This window comes from Nicotiana tabacum, chromosome 17, assembly GCF_000715075.1.
Source record: "Nicotiana tabacum cultivar K326 chromosome 17, ASM71507v2, whole genome shotgun sequence".
Classification (NCBI taxonomy): Eukaryota; Viridiplantae; Streptophyta; class Magnoliopsida; order Solanales; family Solanaceae; genus Nicotiana; species Nicotiana tabacum.
In genome coordinates, this window is record NC_134096.1 from 35,156,503 (window position 1) to 35,175,967 (window position 19,465).

Genomic DNA, 19,465 nt, shown 5'->3' on the forward strand with positions numbered 1-19,465 from the left:
ATCTGAGAACCCCATCTCCCTTGAGCTCTAACAATGGCTTCTTCTGCTGCGAAACTCGCTCTCTCAACTCGACCAACTCTGGGTCCTCGTACTGCCTTTCCTTGACTTCAGCTATGAGGGATGATTTTGCAGTGTTTTGGAGTACAACTCCACCATCCTCAGAATCTACTAACCGAACCCCCAATGAAGCCAATTGATGAATCTCTCTAGCTAATTGTCTTTTCTCGGGCTCCTACATGTGCTAAGCTACCCATAGATCGGCGACTTAAGGCATCTGCTACAACATTAGCTTTCCCTGGATGGTAGAGAATGTTAACATCGTAATCTTTCAATAACTCAAGCCATCGCCTCTGTCGCAAATTCAACTCTTTCTGCTTGAAGATATATTGTAGGATTTTATGATCAGTAAATACATCAACATGAACACCATATAAATAATGCCGCCATATCTTAAGTGCATGGACAACCGCAGCTAACTCGAGGTCGTGGGTCAGATAATTCCTCTCGTGCTTCCTCAACTGCCTTGAAGCATACGCAATTACCTTCCCATGTTGCATCAGGACACATCCTAACCCGACACCTGATGCATCACAATACACGGCATAACCCTCTAGACCCTCTGGAAGTGTTAGAACTGGAGCTGAGGTCAACCTGTTCTTAAGCTCTTGGAAACTCCGCTCACAAGCCTCTGTCCATTGAAACTTAGTTTCTTTCTGTGTCAACTTCGTCAATGGTGCCAAAAGGGAAGAAAAACCCTCTACGAACCTCCAATAGTATCCTGCTAAGCCTAGAAAGCTACGAACCTCTGTCGGAGTGGTAGGTCTAGGACAAGATTTCACGGCCTCAATCTTCTTAGTGTCCACCTTTATACCTTCATATGATACAATATGCCCCAAGAATGCTACAGACTTCAACCAGAACTCACATTTAGAAAACTTAGCATACAACTTACGATCACGGAGGGTTTGGAGTACCGCTCGCAGGTGGTCCGCATGCTCATCCTCTGAACGGGAATAAACCAGAATATCATCAATAAATACTATCACGAACAGATCTAAAAATGGCCGGAATAGGCTATTCATCAAGTCCATAAATATGGCGGGTGCATTAGTCAACCCGAAGGACATGACAAGGAACTCGAAGTGGCCATATCGGGTCCTGAAGGCTGTCTTCGAAATATCTTTTTCCCGAACTCTGACCTGGTGGTACCCCGACCTCAAATCTATATTTGAAAAGCATCTAGCCCCCTGCAACTGATCAAACAAGTCATCGATCCTTGGAAGTGGATACTTATTCTTAATAGTTACCTTGTACAGCTGCCTATAATCGATACACATCCTCAGCGAGCCATCTGTCTTCCACACAAATAGTACCGGTGCACCCCAAGGTGAGGTGTTGGGCCTGATGTAACCTTTCTACATCAAATCTTTTAACTGGTCCTTCAACTCCTTCAATTCGGCAGGTGCCATTCTATACATAGGGACGAATATTGGTTGAGTTCCTGGAAGCAAATCGATGCTAAAATCAATCTCTCACTCTGGACGAATACTTGGAAGCTCATCTGGAAACACATATGCATACTCTTTGACTACGGGAATAGACTGAAGTGTAGGTATCTCAGCATCTGCTTCTCTAACTCACACAATATGATAAATGCACCCTTTTGCGATCATTTTCCTCACCTTCAGATAGGAAATAAACCTACCTCTGGGTGTTGCTGTATTACCTACCCATTCAAGGACTAGCTCACCCGGAAAATGAAATCTGGCTGCCTTTGCTCGGCAATCAACTGTGGCATAGCAAGCTGCCAACCAGTCCATGCCCATGATAGCATCAAAATCCATCATCTCTAGCTCAACTAGGTCAGCTGAGGTCTGACGACTACAAATTGTCACCGTACAACCTCAGTAAACCCGTCTAGCAATAATCGATTCTCCGACCGGTGTAGATACCGCAAAAGGATCACTTAGTATTTCAGGCACTATACCAAACTTCCTCGCGACAAATGGGGTAATATACGATAAAGTAGATCCTGGGTCTATCAAAGCATAAGCATCGTGAGAGCAAATGGTTAATATACCTGTCACAACGTCTGGTGAAGACTCCTGGTCCTGTCGACCCGCTAAAGCATAGATACGGTTTTGATTACCACCTGAACTGGAACCTCTACCTCTTCCTCGATCTCTACCAGCCGAAGACTGAGACTCACGCCCTAAAGGATGCGCGGACATAGATGATCTTGTTGCTGAACTCGCTGGTTGTGCCATTCACCCAGAATCTCTATTTGGGCAATCTCGCATCATATGCCCCGGACGCCCACATGTATAACAAGCATCAGAACCTGCTTGGCATTGGCCTAAGTGTCCTTAACCACAGATGTCACACCGCGGAGGAAATGACCATGTCTGTGCAAAACCTCGCTGTCGCTGCAAACCCGACGCCCGTGAGCTCTCACCTGGTCCTGACTGAGTATAGCGGTCATACCTGTAACCCATTAACTGAGGTGGCGGAGGCCTAGGTGGATGTCCGAAGTACTGGGCCCTATAACTACCTTGAGATTGCTCCTGAGACCTGGGAAATCTCATCCTCTTACGTTGCCCTTGCTCAGCCCTCTCTGTACCCTGCTGCTGATGCCTACCCCTTTCTATATTCTGGGCAAATGCCTGAATCCGGGAGATATCCATACTATCCTGCAATGCAGCGGTAGCACATGCCTCGGTTAACTTTGGGGCTAACCCTGCTATAAACCTGTGAATCTTGTCCCGCATAGTAGCAACTATGGATGGTGCATATCTGGCCAATGAGTCAAAACGGAGACTATACTCTCGAACACTCATATTACCCTGCTTGAGGGCTAGAAATTGATCGAATCGAGCCTGTCAGATCTCCCGCGGTAAGTACTGGTCAAGGAAGGCATCTGAAAAATTCTCCCAAATAGCTGGAGGTGCATCACGTCCCCTGGACCTCTCCCATCCCTCATACCAAAGGATGGCTATATCTCGGAGTCGAAAAGCTGCTAGCTCAACTGCCTCTTTCTCCGTGGCATGCATAACACGAAAGATCCTGTGAAGCTGATCTATGAAATCCTGCGGGTCCTCCCTCTGATCTATCCCCGTGAACTCTGGGGGACTCAAAGCAATAAACTCTCGGACCCTTGAACTCCCAGACCCCTCAGAAGTTCCTGCACTAGCTGATGCCCTAGCCTGTTGCTGGGTAGCTACCAACTGTGTCAAAAAATGCACTGCACTTCTCAAGTCCTGATCTGATGGAAGTGGAGGGGGAACTGGATGTGCGGTTTCCCTAGGAATCTCCGCAATTGGTGGAGGAGTCGGTAATGACTGAGTAAGGGTCTCGCCTTAAGACTTAGACTGGGCCCCATATACTGGGGGTACCCTGCTGGTCCCCTCACTTGCTGCTGTATCTCTCCTCTGGCTAGCCGTAGTCTTCCTAGTCACCGCCATCTGTGCATGCAAACACCAACACATAAGTTTAATTCAAATTTCCTATAACTCAGTTCTATAGCACGATTTAGATTTCAAAGAAGGGTAACGAACTCCTAAATGCCCTGTAGTTCCTTGCTTATATAATGTGGTGCACAACACATCTATAAACAAGACCCTACTAGACACGGCTTGTAGACTTCCTAGGACAGAACTGCTCTGATACCAAGTTTGTCACTCCCCGAACCTAGGAGCGAGACCAGCACCCGGTGCCTCACCTAACCTAGCGTACCAAATTGCAATGGGGCCACCTTGCAAGACAATTTGCGACGCAAAATATAAAACTGAATGGAAACTAGCTCTAACTAAACATCAATATAAAGCTAGGCTGACAATGCCGTCATAGCTACTACAGCTGACAAACCACCAAATTATACATACCAAGCCTACAAATCCAACATACTGCACTAACCAACAGGATATGTCTACAAGCCTCTACTGATAGATGTACTGTGATCGGAATAGGGCCCCGACCTACCCATAACATATATACAGATATACATAAGATGTACACAAAACTCTAGACCTGGCAACTCCGAAAGATGTGGAGCTTACCGATCAGGCTGAACTCGAGAAACACCTACTGAGGAGGTCTACCCGTCTATCTGTCTGCACCTGCAAGCATGAAATGCAGCGCCCCCAGAAAAGGGATGTCAGTACATAATAATGTACCGAGTATGTAAGGTAATAAAATAACTGAAAGCTGAAATTGAACTGATAATATGATAACTGAAATTAACTGGGTGTCAAAGATGGTCTGGAGATATACTTACCTGCTGATACTGACTCAACTCTCTCAATATATTAAGTAAAATAAATGTCCGGCCCTATAGGGCATAGAACGTGTAACTGCTCCGCCGTAATATGCTCGCTCATAGGTGCTCGCCCATACTAGGCTCTGTATCTTGGCCATTCTAGGCTCGCTCATAGGCGCTCGGCCATAGTAGGCTTGGTATATAACTTACCATCTGATCAAAGGTTGCCCAATAGGGGCCTGCCCACCGATTATAGCTCGATGGTGGTGAAAATAGTGTAATACTATATATATATATATATATATATATATATATATAGACCCTCTGCTCTCTTGACTGAATAAAGACAAAACTAAACTGAATATGAAGTCTCGATAAGTAATAATATTGTAACTTATTAGACTAGAATAATGTGAATAAATTCATGAATACGAACTTCTCTTTATGTCTCATTATTAACACATGTAGCTACAAGATCATGCCAAAATGAAGGAAGGGCTTAGCCTTAACATAACTTATCACAATCTTTCTAATCACCAAGTTGAACTCACCTCTTCACACCTTAATCCACAAGAATGATAATAATACTATCGTTAAGTTACGAAAGGTACAACTATCACACAACGAACGACAAACTTATTTTGTATTAAAACGGGCAGCATCTCCCCTATAATCCTTACTTCCTCCAAATTCAAGATAACACCAAAAATACAAGAACATAACAATAACAACATATATACATCATTTTCCAGCCCTATATACACCATCAAATACTACAAAACAGCCCAACACACCCCAATCTCTTCATACACAAAACGACCACCGTAGTAGTGTCAAACGACCCGAAAATGTTATGACGAACGACCAGCCAACCACCCTACATTTATATGGTGTTTCTACACCCCCTTCCTCCTCCAAAACTCCACAAAACAGTAGTAAAACACGCAGCCCAACAGCAACACAAAACAGTCCACAAAACAGTCCGCTACAAGTGAATAACTCGAACTCACGGCTTCCGATCACCGTCCCGTGAGTTCTTACAAGTATAGAACGACTTACCATGAATTTATAGAAGAAAAACTGGATTAAAGAGATCAGTAAACTCACCTTATTTGTTGGATAACTCAGCTCCTATCTTGGTTCTTCAAACTCTAGGTTTTACCTCCAATTAGAACTTGAAAGGGAGAGAAAATCAATTAGGGTTTGTGGGAAATATTTGGGAGGATTCTTTGCAGAGCTTATGTCTGGTTATTATACTCTATTTTAAGTCTAATATATGAAGAAAATATGCCCTTAAAAGGCCACTTTTGACGACCCGAAATGGTCCATTTTTGGGCTTTCATTTAAGCAAGTAGGTGACACACCTACTTGTCACCTAGCAGCTTGCGTAGTATCGCACAAATGCCCATATATCTCTACTCCGATGTCGTATTGATAAACGGTTTAATGCATTGGAAAAAATACTCATAGGTATTTAATTTGATGGGTGGAAAACCCCATAACTCTAAGTATATTGGGAGAAAATTGCAGTTACATTTGACCCAAAGTTTCAGTAAAACTTATGAGTGTAACTTGTGATGACTTTTATCGACTTTTGTTCCACAACTCGCTTGACATTAAAACATAACACACGGATGTCATACGACTAATATAAATCATAACATAATATCCTTATCATGTTAATCACCCTAGTCTCACCCCAAAGGTACATGTTATAATATTCCAAACTTGTCGACGTTCGACGAAACATTATTTTATTCAATTGCTTTAGCTTCTGAACTGTCCAACCCTCTTTGTACTTGTTGTTTATGATCTTCAATATTTGTAACCTCAGAGGTAACATGATTAACTTACTTTATATACTTTTAAATATTATCTCATTTTTGGTCCTACATTAGTTTGCTTACGACGCATTTTTACATACGAAAATATAGGGTGTAACATCACCCCCCCTACAGTTGGCATGCATAATTAACATGTAGATATAGAGATGTAGAATTCCTCACACCAGTCACACTTGGCATATTTTATCCGTGTTGAACTTAAACTGTTAAACTTAAAAGCATGTCTACATTTTTGTACTGTTATAATTTGGATTTGGACTGTACCTATATAAGCTCGTCACTACTTTCATCCCAAAGTTAGTCTTGTTACTTATTGAGTACATTGGGTCAGCTATACTCATACTAAACTCTGCACTTCGTGTGTAGATACAGGTACTTCTGGCACAACGCTTGCTAGATTTGGAGCTTTATCTGTTTGGACACTATTGAGGTAGCTTCCTTGGCATCTGCAGACCTCGAATCTCCTTCTTTTTAGTTTACTAGTACTGTTCTATCTTTCTAGACAGTTGTTTTACCAGTTAGACTATATTTCCATTTAGATGCTCATGAACTCAATGACACCCGGATTTTATATTGAGTTGCGGTGTTTTCTTATCGATTATTTATGAGAATTTGTTACTATTAAACCTGTTTCATCTTGTTTTAAATTTAAAAATGCGTATTATTTGTGGTTGTCGGCTTGCCTAGTATTGTGATAGGCGCCATCACAACATGTTGAGTTTTGGGTGTTGATAAGTTGGTAGCATAGCTTAGGTTAGATAGGTCTCACGAATCATGAGCAGGTTTAGTAGAGTCTTGCGGATCGGTACGGAGACGTATGTACTTATCTTCGAGAGGCTACCGAACCATTAGGAAAACTTCACTTTCTTGTATTCTTGTCGTGCGGATTTGTTCATTCTGGAAGCTAAACTTCTTCTATTATATTCTGTCATAGATGGTGAGGACATATTATACCAGATCCGGTAGATGGCCACCAGTACTACCAGCTAGGGCCACGAGAGGCTTGGGGCGCGGTAGAGGCTGAGATGTAGCTCGTACAACAACTAGAGAAGCACCTACAGATCCACCAGTTGCTCCAGCTCAGGAGCAGATCCCAGATGTGGTGGAGCCGATAGGACCAGCTCAGGCACCAGCTGTGCTCATTGTTATTCCAGGCCTTTAGGAGGTTTTGGCCTAGATATTGACTGTATGCACTAGCTTTGCTCAGGTGGTATCAGTTCAGGCCGCACCAGCCACTTCTCAGGTTGGGGGGAGGTGCTCAGACTCCCACCGCCCGTACTCCAGAGCATGTGGTTCAGGGACTTCAAACACCGAGGGTACAACCAGCCCAGCCGGTTGCAATTGCTCAGCCCTAGGTGGGTCCCCCTATGAGTGACGAGTAGCAGAAAAGCTAGAGAGTTTTGGGAGGCTCAAACCTCCATCATTCAGTGGGACTGAGTCAGAGGATGCTTAAGACTTCTTGGATAGGTGCCAGCGGATCCTTCACACGGAGGGTATTCTAGAGACTAGTGGGGTCTTATTTACTACTTTTCAGTTGTCGGGGGAAGCCTTTCGATGGTGGGAGGCCTATGAGTTGAGCAGGCTAGCATTTGATGCACCACTTACGTGGCATAAGTTCTCCGTTATCTTCTTGGAGAAGTTTTTCCCACAGATCCGTAGGGAGGAGTGGCGTAGGTAGTTTGAGTAGCTACGCTAGTAGAGTATGTCTGTGACCCAGTATGAGATGAGATTTTCAGAGTTGGCCCTCTCGTATAGAATTTGGGTTTAGCGTCATAAGTAAGCCTTTCCCTTGACATGACTAAGTGACAAGTCACATTGGCCATTTAATACACAAATAGTATATGTTCCAAGGTCTTGAGGACTTATTAGATTTTCCAACACTTAGCATATAATATAGCATCAAAGAAGGAGTAAACCTCTTTTCGGAAAAGTTGGAAATTGATTGGATCAGAGGGGGAGGGACGAATCGGAGCGACAAAGCGATGAATCTCAGTTGATCATGGAAGCAAGGCCACTCTGCCACTTACAATACCCTGTCGCATATATAAATTGTGTGGAAAGGATTCTACCTGCCGCTCGATGGAAATTGTACTTCAAGGTGGCCACCGCGGCTCTTCCGCTGCGATGACTTAGCCAACGACACGTGCCCTTTGGGGCCAAAGGCCCCTATTGCGGGTCGGCAAGCGGACGGCGGATGCATGCTTCGCTTCTAGCCCGTATTCTAACTTAAAGGCATTCAGTCATAATCCAATGCACGGTAGCTTCGCGCCACAAGATTTTCAACCAAGCGCGATGACCAATTGTGCGAATCAACGGTTCCTCTCATACTAGGTTGAATTACTATTGCGACTGTCACACCCCAAAACCTAGGAGCGCGACCGGCGCTCAACCGAGTGAACCCGACTGAGCAAGCTTGTTAGATTTCATTCTACCCAAATTCATCCGTGAATAAAGAGGAGATGTACTCCGTTAATCAAATACTGAAGAGATCTCATTAACCGCTTCCATTTCATTCCCATTAACAACATCATTCAATATTTCCAAAATAGTACGAGTTTATAGATTTAGTGAAAAACATGTTTCCAAATACCAACAGTTCTAATCCAATTCCCAACATCAAATATCACCCACAACCTGTCTACAGACCCTCTAAGTACAACTGAAGAGTAATATGGAAATGCTGGCAACAAGGCTCCGGCTATACCTCAATCACAAAGTACATGAGAAAAAAAAGATACATGACCCCGAAATGAAGTGGGGCTCAACAAATCAGCTGAAAAGAGTGTACCGCTATCACTGATCAATGCCACCTGCTGTAGAACCACCTGCATCCATTAAAGATGCAGCGCCCCCAGCAAAAGGGACATTAGTACTGTCGAATAGCACTAGTATGTATAGCTAGAAATCCTCTATCAAAATAGAATTTCCATATGACCTATACGTGGAACATATAATATAATGTAATTGAAACAACCTGTACAAACAAGGACAACAAAAGGGGCACCTATTGTCTGCATTAATAATGTGTCTCATTAGACCGTCCTTAGTGTTCACATATCATATTATACACTTATGTGTTTCATAGACCGTCCATAGTGTTTATACATACCATACACCTATACCTTTTATGCACAATGCACCTATGCGTTTCATAGACCGTCTACAAAATTTCATATCACAATGGATTTCATAACACAATATACCTATGCGTTCATAGACCGTCCACATGATTTCATATCACAATGCACCTATGTGTTTCATAGACCGTCCACAGGATTTCATATCACAATGGATTTCATAACACAATGTACCTATGCATTTCATAGACCGTCCATAGGATTTCATATCACAATGGATTTCATAACACAATGTACCTATGCGTTTCATAGACCGTCCACAGGATTTCATAACACAATGTACCTATGCGTTTCATAGACCGTCCACAGGATTTCATAACATAATGTACCTATGCATTTCATAGACCGTCCACATGATTTCATATCACAATGCACCTATGCGTTCATAGACCGTCCATAGAATTTCATAACACAATATACCTATGTGTTTCATAGACCATCCATAGGGTTTCATAATACATTGGAAACAAAAGTACAAATACGTACATCTCATAACCTTTCACACCACATATCACCTAATCCGTACTTTCAACCACTTACAACCTTATTATTCCATTGGCTATCTTGGTCATACATATGATTCTTTATTCATGGCACAATGACCGTATTTCATATTCCATACTTTCATTTCTTCCCTTTCATAGATCATCATCATAATTATCAACAAGTAGAATATTCCGGAAATCATAACTTTAAGTTCATTAGTAATGAAGGCTTTAAAAAAAATTGATTTATTTCCAATAAATGGAGTAAAATGATTGGAAATCAAAGCACAAGTTAAAATCATACACAATTTCCACTCACGAATATGTAAGAATGCAAAACACATTGAAAATTACTTACAAAGCATAGCATTAGCTAAAACAACCACATATGGGCATCACTTGAGTTCATAACTTTTAGCCGATTATATTGTCGAAGTCAATAATTGAATAGACGAGTCAAAGATCATTTCATAATCTTTCTCACATTATTTCATTTTATTGGCACCAATGGTCACAAGTATAACTTTCACTATTGGCACGTTGGCCACACTTTATATCCCCAATTCATTGATTTCACTTCCAACCATCTTTATAGGTTATCAACAATAAGACATTCCCAATCAAGACTTTAGGTACACATATGAGCAATTAAGAGTCTTAAGAATATTGAAATTTTCTCACACAATTTGGCATACTAGTTTTCATTTGAAATATGATTCAAAGCCACAACATTTTAATACACAACCCATACTTTGAAACTCATGGGAACATTATGGAATTCAATTCCAAGAGAGAAATTTTAGCTAACATATCTCACTTAAGCTTCCTTACACACTAAATGTTCCGGAATTCTTAGCAACTTCAATCTATTGTAGAAATATAACAAATTGAATCAAAATTAGGAAGATGATCATGGTTCTAGCTCATTTGAGCATTTTATCAAACACTTAGTGTGCATTAAGGTTCCAAGGTCCTTTTATGGGGAATTCCATCATCCCACAACCCAATCTTTACCATTTTTAACTCAACAATCTTCCTACACCCTTTTATAACACATGCATGTAAATAAACAACCCTCCTGCCCAAAATTTATCTTGCTAATTGTCCATTTCTACATAAAATTTGAAAGTGAGGGTTAGGGTGTAGAATCTTACCTCTAGGATGAAGACCTAGTGAGTTTCCCTTCTTAATCTTCCAAAACTTGGGAAAGAATTGAAGAATAATTATTGAAGAACACCTTCTCACTCTAGGTCACTCTCTCTCTCTCACTCTAAAATATCAGATTATAGCTCAAAAATGGCTCAAAGAGTGTATTTAACGAAATAGGGTCGGGTTTTAAAAACCCAAAAATGGAGCTCCGGAATGGTTCTGTGGTCGCATATGCGACTGCATATCAGTCGCATAATTGCTAGCATAAAATGATCCAAAAATCTGTTTGTGTATGCGGTCCCATAGTTGACCGCATAGCTGCTTCCATAACGGACCTCTCCTGCTCACTTATGCGGCCATTATGCTGCCCGCAGAGTGATTATACGGTCTCATAATGGACTGCATAGACGTGCTTTTCCCCCAAAAATTCTCCTTTACTTTCCGGCACCATGAAACAAATTTATCGGGCTTTACACTCAAGTACTTTGAAATTTTCTGGGGTGTTACAGTGACACTGTCATCAGTAGGGTAAAACTAACCTAGCTCACGACTGTCTAAACCCATCTCACGTTCTATATTGGTGGGTGAACAATCCAACACTTGGTGAATTCTGCTTCACAATGATAGGAAGAGGTGACATCGAAGGATCAAAAAGCAACGTCGCTATGAATGCTTGGCTGCCACAAGCCAGTTATCCATGTGGTAACTTTTCTTACGCCTCTAGCTTCGAATTCCGAAGGTCTAAAGGATCGTTAGGCCATGCTTCAAGGTTCAGGATCGTACTGGAAATCAGAATCAAATGAGCTTTTATTCTTCTATTCCACACGAGATTTCAATTCTCGTTGAGCTTATCTTAGGACACCTGTGTTATCTTTTAACAGGTATGCCGCCCCAGCCAAACTCCCCACCTGACAATGTGTTCCACCCGGATTGGCCTACAAGCAAGCCTTGGGTCCAAAAAGAAGAGCAAAGCCCCGCTTCTGATTCATAGAATAAGTAAAATAACATTAAAAGTAGTAGTGGTGTGGTATTTCACTTTTGCCTTTTGGCTCTCACTTATACTACACCTCTCAAGTCATTTCACAAAGTCAGTCTAGAGTTAAGCTCAACAGGGTCTTCTTTCCCCGCTGATTCCGCCAAGCCTGTTCCCTTGGTTGTGGTTTCACTAGATAGTAGACAGGTGCAGTGGGAATCTCGTTAATCCATTCATGCGCATCACTAATTAGATGACGAGGCATGTGGCTACATTAAGAGAGTCATAGTCACTGCCGCCGTTTACCCGCACTTAGTTGAATTTATTCACTTTGGCATTTAGAGCACTAGGGAGAAATCACATTGCGTAAACATCCGCAGGACCATCGCAATGCTTTGTTTTAATTAAACAGTCAGATTCCCCTTGTCCGTACCAGTTTTGAGTTGGCTGATCGACGCCCGGAGAAGTCACCCGAAGGAACCGTTCCCAGTCCGTCCCCCGGTCGGCTCGTGACAAACCGCTATCACCACGGGAGCAGCTCGAGCAGTCCACCGACAGCCGATGGGTTCGGGAGTGGGACCCCCGTGCCTAACCCTTAGAGCTAATCCTTTTCCCGAAGTTACAGATACATATTGCCGACTTCCCTTGCCTACATTGTTTCATCAACCAGAGGTTGTTCACCTTGGAGACCTGATGCAGTTATGAGTATGACCGAGCATGGACGACATCAGTCCTCCGTAATTTCAAGGGCTATCGGGGGAGCACCGGACACCATGCGACGTGCGGTGCTCTTCCATCCACTGGACCCTACCTTCGACTGAGTCATTTCCACGGTAGACAAGCTGTTAAACAGAAAAGATAACTCTTCCCGAGGCCCCCGCTGACATCTTCGGACCTCCTAACATTGTCGTCAACTGCCATGTCCAGGTTCAGGAATTTTAACCTGATTCCCTTTCCGATTATGCGTGAAACACGCTATTTATCGGGGTTCCCCCGACCCTTAGGATCGACTAACCCATGTGCAAGTGTTGTTCACGTGGAACCTTTCCCCTCTTCGGCCTTCAAATTTCTCATTTGATTATTTGCTACTACCACCAAGATCTACACTGATGGGCGCTCCGCCAAGGCTCACGCCCAAGGTTTTGTAGCGATCACCGCTCCCTCCAACTCGACGGGTCCTGGTGCTTTCCCCGACGGCCGGGTGTAGGTCATGCGCTTAAGCACCATCCATTTTCGGGGCTAGTTGATTAGGCAGATGAGTTGTTACACACTCCTTAGTGGATTTCGACTTCCATGACCACTGTCCTGCTATCTTAGTTGACCAACACCCTTTATGGGATTTAGGTTAGCGTGCAGATTGGCATCGTAACCCGGCTTTCGATTCATCCTGCATCGCTAGTTTTGCTTACCAAAAATGGCACACTTGGAGCTCTTGATTCTGTGGTGTGGCTCAAAAAAACAGTCACACCATCCTACCTACTTAAAGTTTGAGAATAGGTCGAGGGCATTGTGCCCCCGATGCTTCTAATCATTGGCTTTACCCAATGAAATCGCACACGAGCTCTAGCTATCCTGAGGCAAACTTCGGGTAAACCAGCTACTAGATGGTTTGATTAGTCTTTTGCCCCTATATCCAAGTCAGACAAACGATTTGCACGTCAGTATGGATGCGGGCCTCCAACATAGTTTTCTCTGGCTTCACCCCGCTCAGGTATAGTTCACCATCATTCGGGTCCCGACAGGTATGATCGCACTCTAACCCTTCACAGAAGATCAAGGTCGGTCAGCGGTGCACCCCTTAGGGGGATCCCACTTATCATCTTCCTTACGCCTTACAGGTTTACTCACCCGTTGAATCACACACATGTCAGACTCCTTGGTCCATGTTTCAAGACGGGTCAAATGGCGAGCCCACAGGCCAGTGTCCGAAGCAACCTAGTCGCACCGCTCCCCAGTGTTTAAACAAGTTCGCGGGTCATTCTGCTTTACAGGTTTCGACAATGATCCTTCTGTAGGTTCACCTACTGAAACCTTGTTATGACTTCTCCTTCCTATAAATGATAAGGTTCAATGGACTTCTCACGGCGTCGCGTGGAGTTTGCTCGTCACACAGTCTGGTTGGTTCCTATAAAGAGGGAGAGGATTAGGAGGTTCATTGATGGCCTCAACTATGGACTGCTCTTTATCATGACTCATGAGATTGCATCAGGTGCTAGGTTTGACGAGGTGGTTGATATTGCTAGTCGGCTAGAGCAGGCCCGTAGTGAGGAATGTGAGTAGAGGAAGGCCAAGAAGCCTCGTGGTTCGGCTGGTTTCAGTGGTATTTCTTCTGGGGGTTAGTCCCATCACAGCAGGGGTCGTCCTTATTGCCCACTCAGATGACTCATCCGGTTCATCATGGTGCATCAACTAGACATGGTTCATACAATGTTGGTCCGGGTCAGTCATCTCTTAGTTCCCTCCCAACTCAGAGTTCATCTCGTGCTCTATCAGTTCAGGGTTCATGTGTGCCAGGTTTTTCTAGTAGTTATCCTAGTTACTGGGGTCATATTAAGTCTCCACAACCATTGGGGAGTTGCTTCGAGTGCGGGGATTTTGGACATGTGTAGAGGCAGTGTCCCCGTCATTTTGGAGGGCTAGGGCAGCAGACGGCATTTAGGACCCGATATGGTCACTATGAGTTCTTTGTGATGTCTTTTGGGCTGACCAATTGATGTTCGGCTAAAAATATTTATATTTAATCATTGTTTCCTCACATTCTATTACTTTTAGTCGTCTTTTGAGTACTAATTATATTATTTTACGCTTAATATTATATTTTAGCTGTGTAGGAATAAAGCGGTGTGAAGATGAAGAAATTTGGAGCAAAATTGATAAAACACGGGAAAAAAATAGTTAAATAGGAAAAGACAAAGGGGGGACACCCTTAAGTGTTTGTCCCCCCAATTGTAAGACATAGGAAAGGAATTAAATTCAAAGAGTGAAAACGGCAAACGTACTGGATCCAGCGATAAGGCCAGTGCGAGGCGCTAGCATGGACCCTGTATTGCGGGATTTTTCCTATTTCGTCTGGGACAAGGTTATTTCGGTCCTACAAGGCCCCAACTTGTATAAAAGGGGTTTGAAACCTATTTTTAAGGGGAGAACATTTTTGAGAGGAACATTTGACCAAGGGAGAGCATAGAGCCACCGTGGAAGCCAGGTTTCATCTTTTCTTCCACCAAACTTAGTAATTTTTATGTTTCTTTGTACGATTTTATTTTTGGCTACCATGTCTATGTGGAGCTAAACTTCACGTTCTAGGGTTGTGGTTCTTTCATGACTATTGTTATTCGGATATTGATTTTGCTATCTTGATTTATCATATTGGTTTATTTATTCAATCTTGCGCTTAATTATTTATTTGCTTGATCACCAGTTGAATACTATCAACGAATCTAGAATTGAACTCGAAAGGGAATTCTAGATTGCACACAGGATTGAGTAGAGTAAGATCTTAAACCTGAGCATCGGGGAACGGATTCGTAGTTAGGATAGACATATACCTAATTTCCTTGCTTGGTTGATTTACAGGAATTATAAATGTATTCTTGTTAGTCTTAATTCCATAGACATATAGGCGTTAGGTTAGCTTGAATAGGTGAGTAAGAACTCAACATAATCTTATGAGCAATATTAACCCTGTCAACCAATGAACTAGATGAATCAATTAGTCAAGTCAATTGAAAAAAACAATAGGAATGTTAGATAGACCATAACCCTAAATCATTTTCAGTACATTGATAACATATAATCTGCTCTTCCTTTATTCAGAGTTCATTATTTATTTTCTTTTTAGCTTAATTACTTTAGCATCACTACTTTTGTGTTTAATCCCTATTTAGATAATTAGGACACTCTAATCTAGTTAATAGTTGATAATAAGTCCTCATGGGTTCGACAATCTATCTTATCACTTTATTACTTGACGAGCGTGTATACTTGCATGTGCGTTTGACCACAATAAGTTTTTGGCGCCGTTGTTCAATACATAGAATTAGCTATTTTTCTAGATTAGAATTTTACTTTTATCTTTACAGGTTTTGTTTATTTTTTCTTTTTGTAAATATTTTTATTTTTATAACAATTTGATTTTTATCTTAGCGTGTTCATAGTTCTCTGAACATGACATCTGGGGATGAAATATCCAGAGGTAAGGTTATTGATGAAGACGCTTGGTTAACGCAAGACTTTTATGGCCCATATTTTTGGGCTTGTCATGACCTGAACTCCGAGATGTCTGAATTTGAATATGGGAGTAAGGGTTGGTATTGGGATGGATATTCACGATTAAGGGAATATACGGACAACGTTATCTTCTAACAAAGTTGGTGAATGATTAGTCGAAGGAGAGAGTTGATCTTGCAAAAGAAATTGACAAATTTGGCTTTGCTTTGCACAACTTGGATGTAGAGTTGAGTGCAAAGGTTAATGCATTCAACGCCCAACAATTTATTGATAAGTTGTATGAAGCTGGAAAAAATTTCTAGACCAAGTTGAGGAGCTAAAACGAGAATACCAAGCATTAGATCATGTTTTTCTTGAGGATTCCAATGTTGAGAAGAGTGTTCTAGAGTCATATGAGGGAGTATATAATATTATATTTGAAGACTCTAGTGCATGTAAATATGAGGATATAAATAGTAATACAATTCCAAAGTTTTATATATATATATATATATATATATATATATATATATATATAGTAATACAATTCCAGAGTTGGGGCTTGTTGGTCCTCATTCTAAATATTTTTCGACATTGTGTTTGGATGATGACATGCAAATCGAGTCATCTGAGCCTTTGGAGGAGTCAACGGAAGAGGAACAAGATGCTTACATTCTTGGATTTGTCGTGCCAAAGAGAAAAAATTACATTCCTCATCTAAAGGCCGAGAAGTGTAAAGTGAAAAATGTATTACTTGGCATGGTTATCTTTGTAGCCCCATCAAAGGATCATAGCCACACACCGGATGCCCTGTTAAGAGAACAATTCATAAGTTCAATGTGGAGACAAAAAGTTGTTCAAGTCATGCCACGACTTTAAATTAGGCGCTTGTTGGGAGGCAACCCAACTTTACTTCTTTCGTTTTTTTTTGTTTTTTTTATATTATTTTTGTAGTGTTTGTTTTTGTTTTGTAGGATTATGAGAAGCGGAATCAAAGCCATAAGAAGTATGCAAAATAGAGCCAAATAGTTGGGACTAAGTGTGGGGTGTCCACACAAAGGACCATCCTTGAGAGAAGTCTGAGTACCCTGTGAGTTTCTCTTATCCTTGGCTAAACAATATATATATTTAACCATTGTTGCCTCACATTCTAGTACTTTTAATCACCTTTTGAGTATTAATTATATTATTTTGTGCTTAATATTATATTTTAACTATGTGGAAATAAAGCGGTGTGATGATGAAGAAATTTGGAGGAAAATTGATAAAACGCGGAAGAAAAAAAGAAAAAAAAGTAAACAATTAAATAGGAAAAGACAATGGGGGGACACCCTTTGGTGTTTGTCCTCCCAAGTGTAAGACAAAGGAAAGGAATGAAATTCAAAGAGTGAAAACAGCAAAACATACTGGATCCAGCGCTAAGGCCAACGTGAGCCCTACGTTGCCGGATGTTTTCTATTTCGCCCGGGACAAGGTTATTTCGGTCATACACGGCCCCAACTTGTATAAAAGGGGTTCTAAACCTATTTTGAAGGGGAGAACGTTTTTGAGAGGAACTTTTGACCAAGGGAGAGCAGAAAGCCGCCGTGAAGGCTGGGTTTCATCGTTTCTTCCACCAAACTTAGTAATTTTTATGTTTCTTTGTATGATTTATTGTTTGGCTACCATGTCTATGTGGAGCTAAACTTCACGTTCTAGGGTTGTGGTTCTTTCATGACTATTGTTATTCGGATATTAATTTTGCCTTCTTGATTTATCATATTAGTTTATTTATTCAATCTTGCACTTAATTATTTAATTACTTGATCACCAATTGAATATTATCTACGAATCTAGAATTGAACTCGAAAGTGGGAATTCTATATTGCATATAGGATTGAGTAGGGCAAGATCTTAAACCTGAGCATCGGGGAACGGATTCGTAGTTAGGATAGACATATACCTAATTTCCTTGCTTGGTTGATTTACAGGAATTATAAATGTATTCTTGTTAGTCTTAATTCCATAGACATATAGGCGTTAGGTTAGCTTGAATAGGAGAGTAAGAACTCGACAGATTCTTATGAGCAATATTAACCCTGTTAACCAATAAACTAGATAAATTAGTTAGTTAATTCAATTGAAGAATACAATAAGATTGTAAGATAGCCCATAACCCTAGAATCATTTTCAGTACATTGATAACATAAAAATCTACTCTTTCTTTGTTCAGAGTTCATTATTTATTTTCTGTAAGGCCCCGTAAAGTTTTACCAACAACTCGAGGTTTGTTGTGCCGAGATAGGCTAATGTGTAAGGCCCTTTGAATTACTATTGCAAATTCGAGCGATTTCGAGCTTAGGAATACAATTTAATTTAGACCCGAACCATATGAGAATTACTGGAGTGAATAAAGTTATTTGGATACTTGGGAATAATTATTTTATTAATCTTTGAGTGTTGTAATAATGGGGAATACTTGGATGTTAATTTCAAAGTAATAAGACTAAAGAAAATACAGTGAGCTATCACCCCATACCGCAGATATAGCAGAGGAGGGAAGCAAAACATTTTAGCAAACCAGTGAGCTAAAGCCTTATAGCACAGGGATAGCACCAGTGGAAAAATACTGCACCTGATTTTAGCAAACTAGTGAGCTAAAGCCTTAAAGCACAGGGATAGCACCAGTGGAAAAATATTGTACCTGGGACTATTAATACCTGAGCGGGGAGAGAGAAAAATAAAAGGATTTCAAGGTTAGGGCTTTTCTCTCCATCACCGGTCAAGGCTTCCAATACACACTTAAGGTGAGTTTTTAAGTGTGTTTTTATGAAGATTCCACTTCTCAATAACTAGTTACAACAAGGTTTTGTATTGGATTCCATAGAATTTCTTCAAAATCTCAAGAACACCCCAGATTTGGTCTACAAGGGGTAATCTTTCACCCTTAAACCTACATGCATGGATTATTAGTGAATATATGATAATGGAATAAGTACTAGAACTTATGATATTGTGATTGGAAGCCATGAATACTTAAACTAGATTATGGAGTGTTGTAGAGATTTTGTAATGAGCTAATTAGTGAAATTTTTGGTGGATGTGAGTTCATTGATGATTATAATGGTGCTAAAGAAGGTAGTTAGTAATGAAAATATATTGTATTATATCTTGTTGGTGGTAAGGAAGGATTGTTGGATGAAGAAACACCATTACTAGAGGTAGTTGAATGCTATGTACTCTAGGTGTTTGATAAAATTCCAAAACGTCCAAAAACCTGGAAATCTTTACTAATATTGGTCCAATTGAATTATATTGATGTACATTAAAGTTGTAAGAGTAGTGGGTGGTTTTAGTATCACTAAATATCTTCATCAAGATATGTTGGCCAAACTACTCTTTTAGAAATGAATTTTATGATCTTCCCGTAAGTTTCA

At 41.1% G+C, this 19,465-nt stretch overlaps 1 pseudogene; it reads right to left on the minus strand.

Annotated features, from left to right (window-relative positions):
• Positions 1–11,381: 11,381 nt before the first annotated feature.
• Positions 11,382–13,942, minus strand: LOC142172323 (28S ribosomal RNA; annotated as a pseudogene).
• Between the last annotated feature and the right edge of the window lie 5,523 nt (positions 13,943–19,465).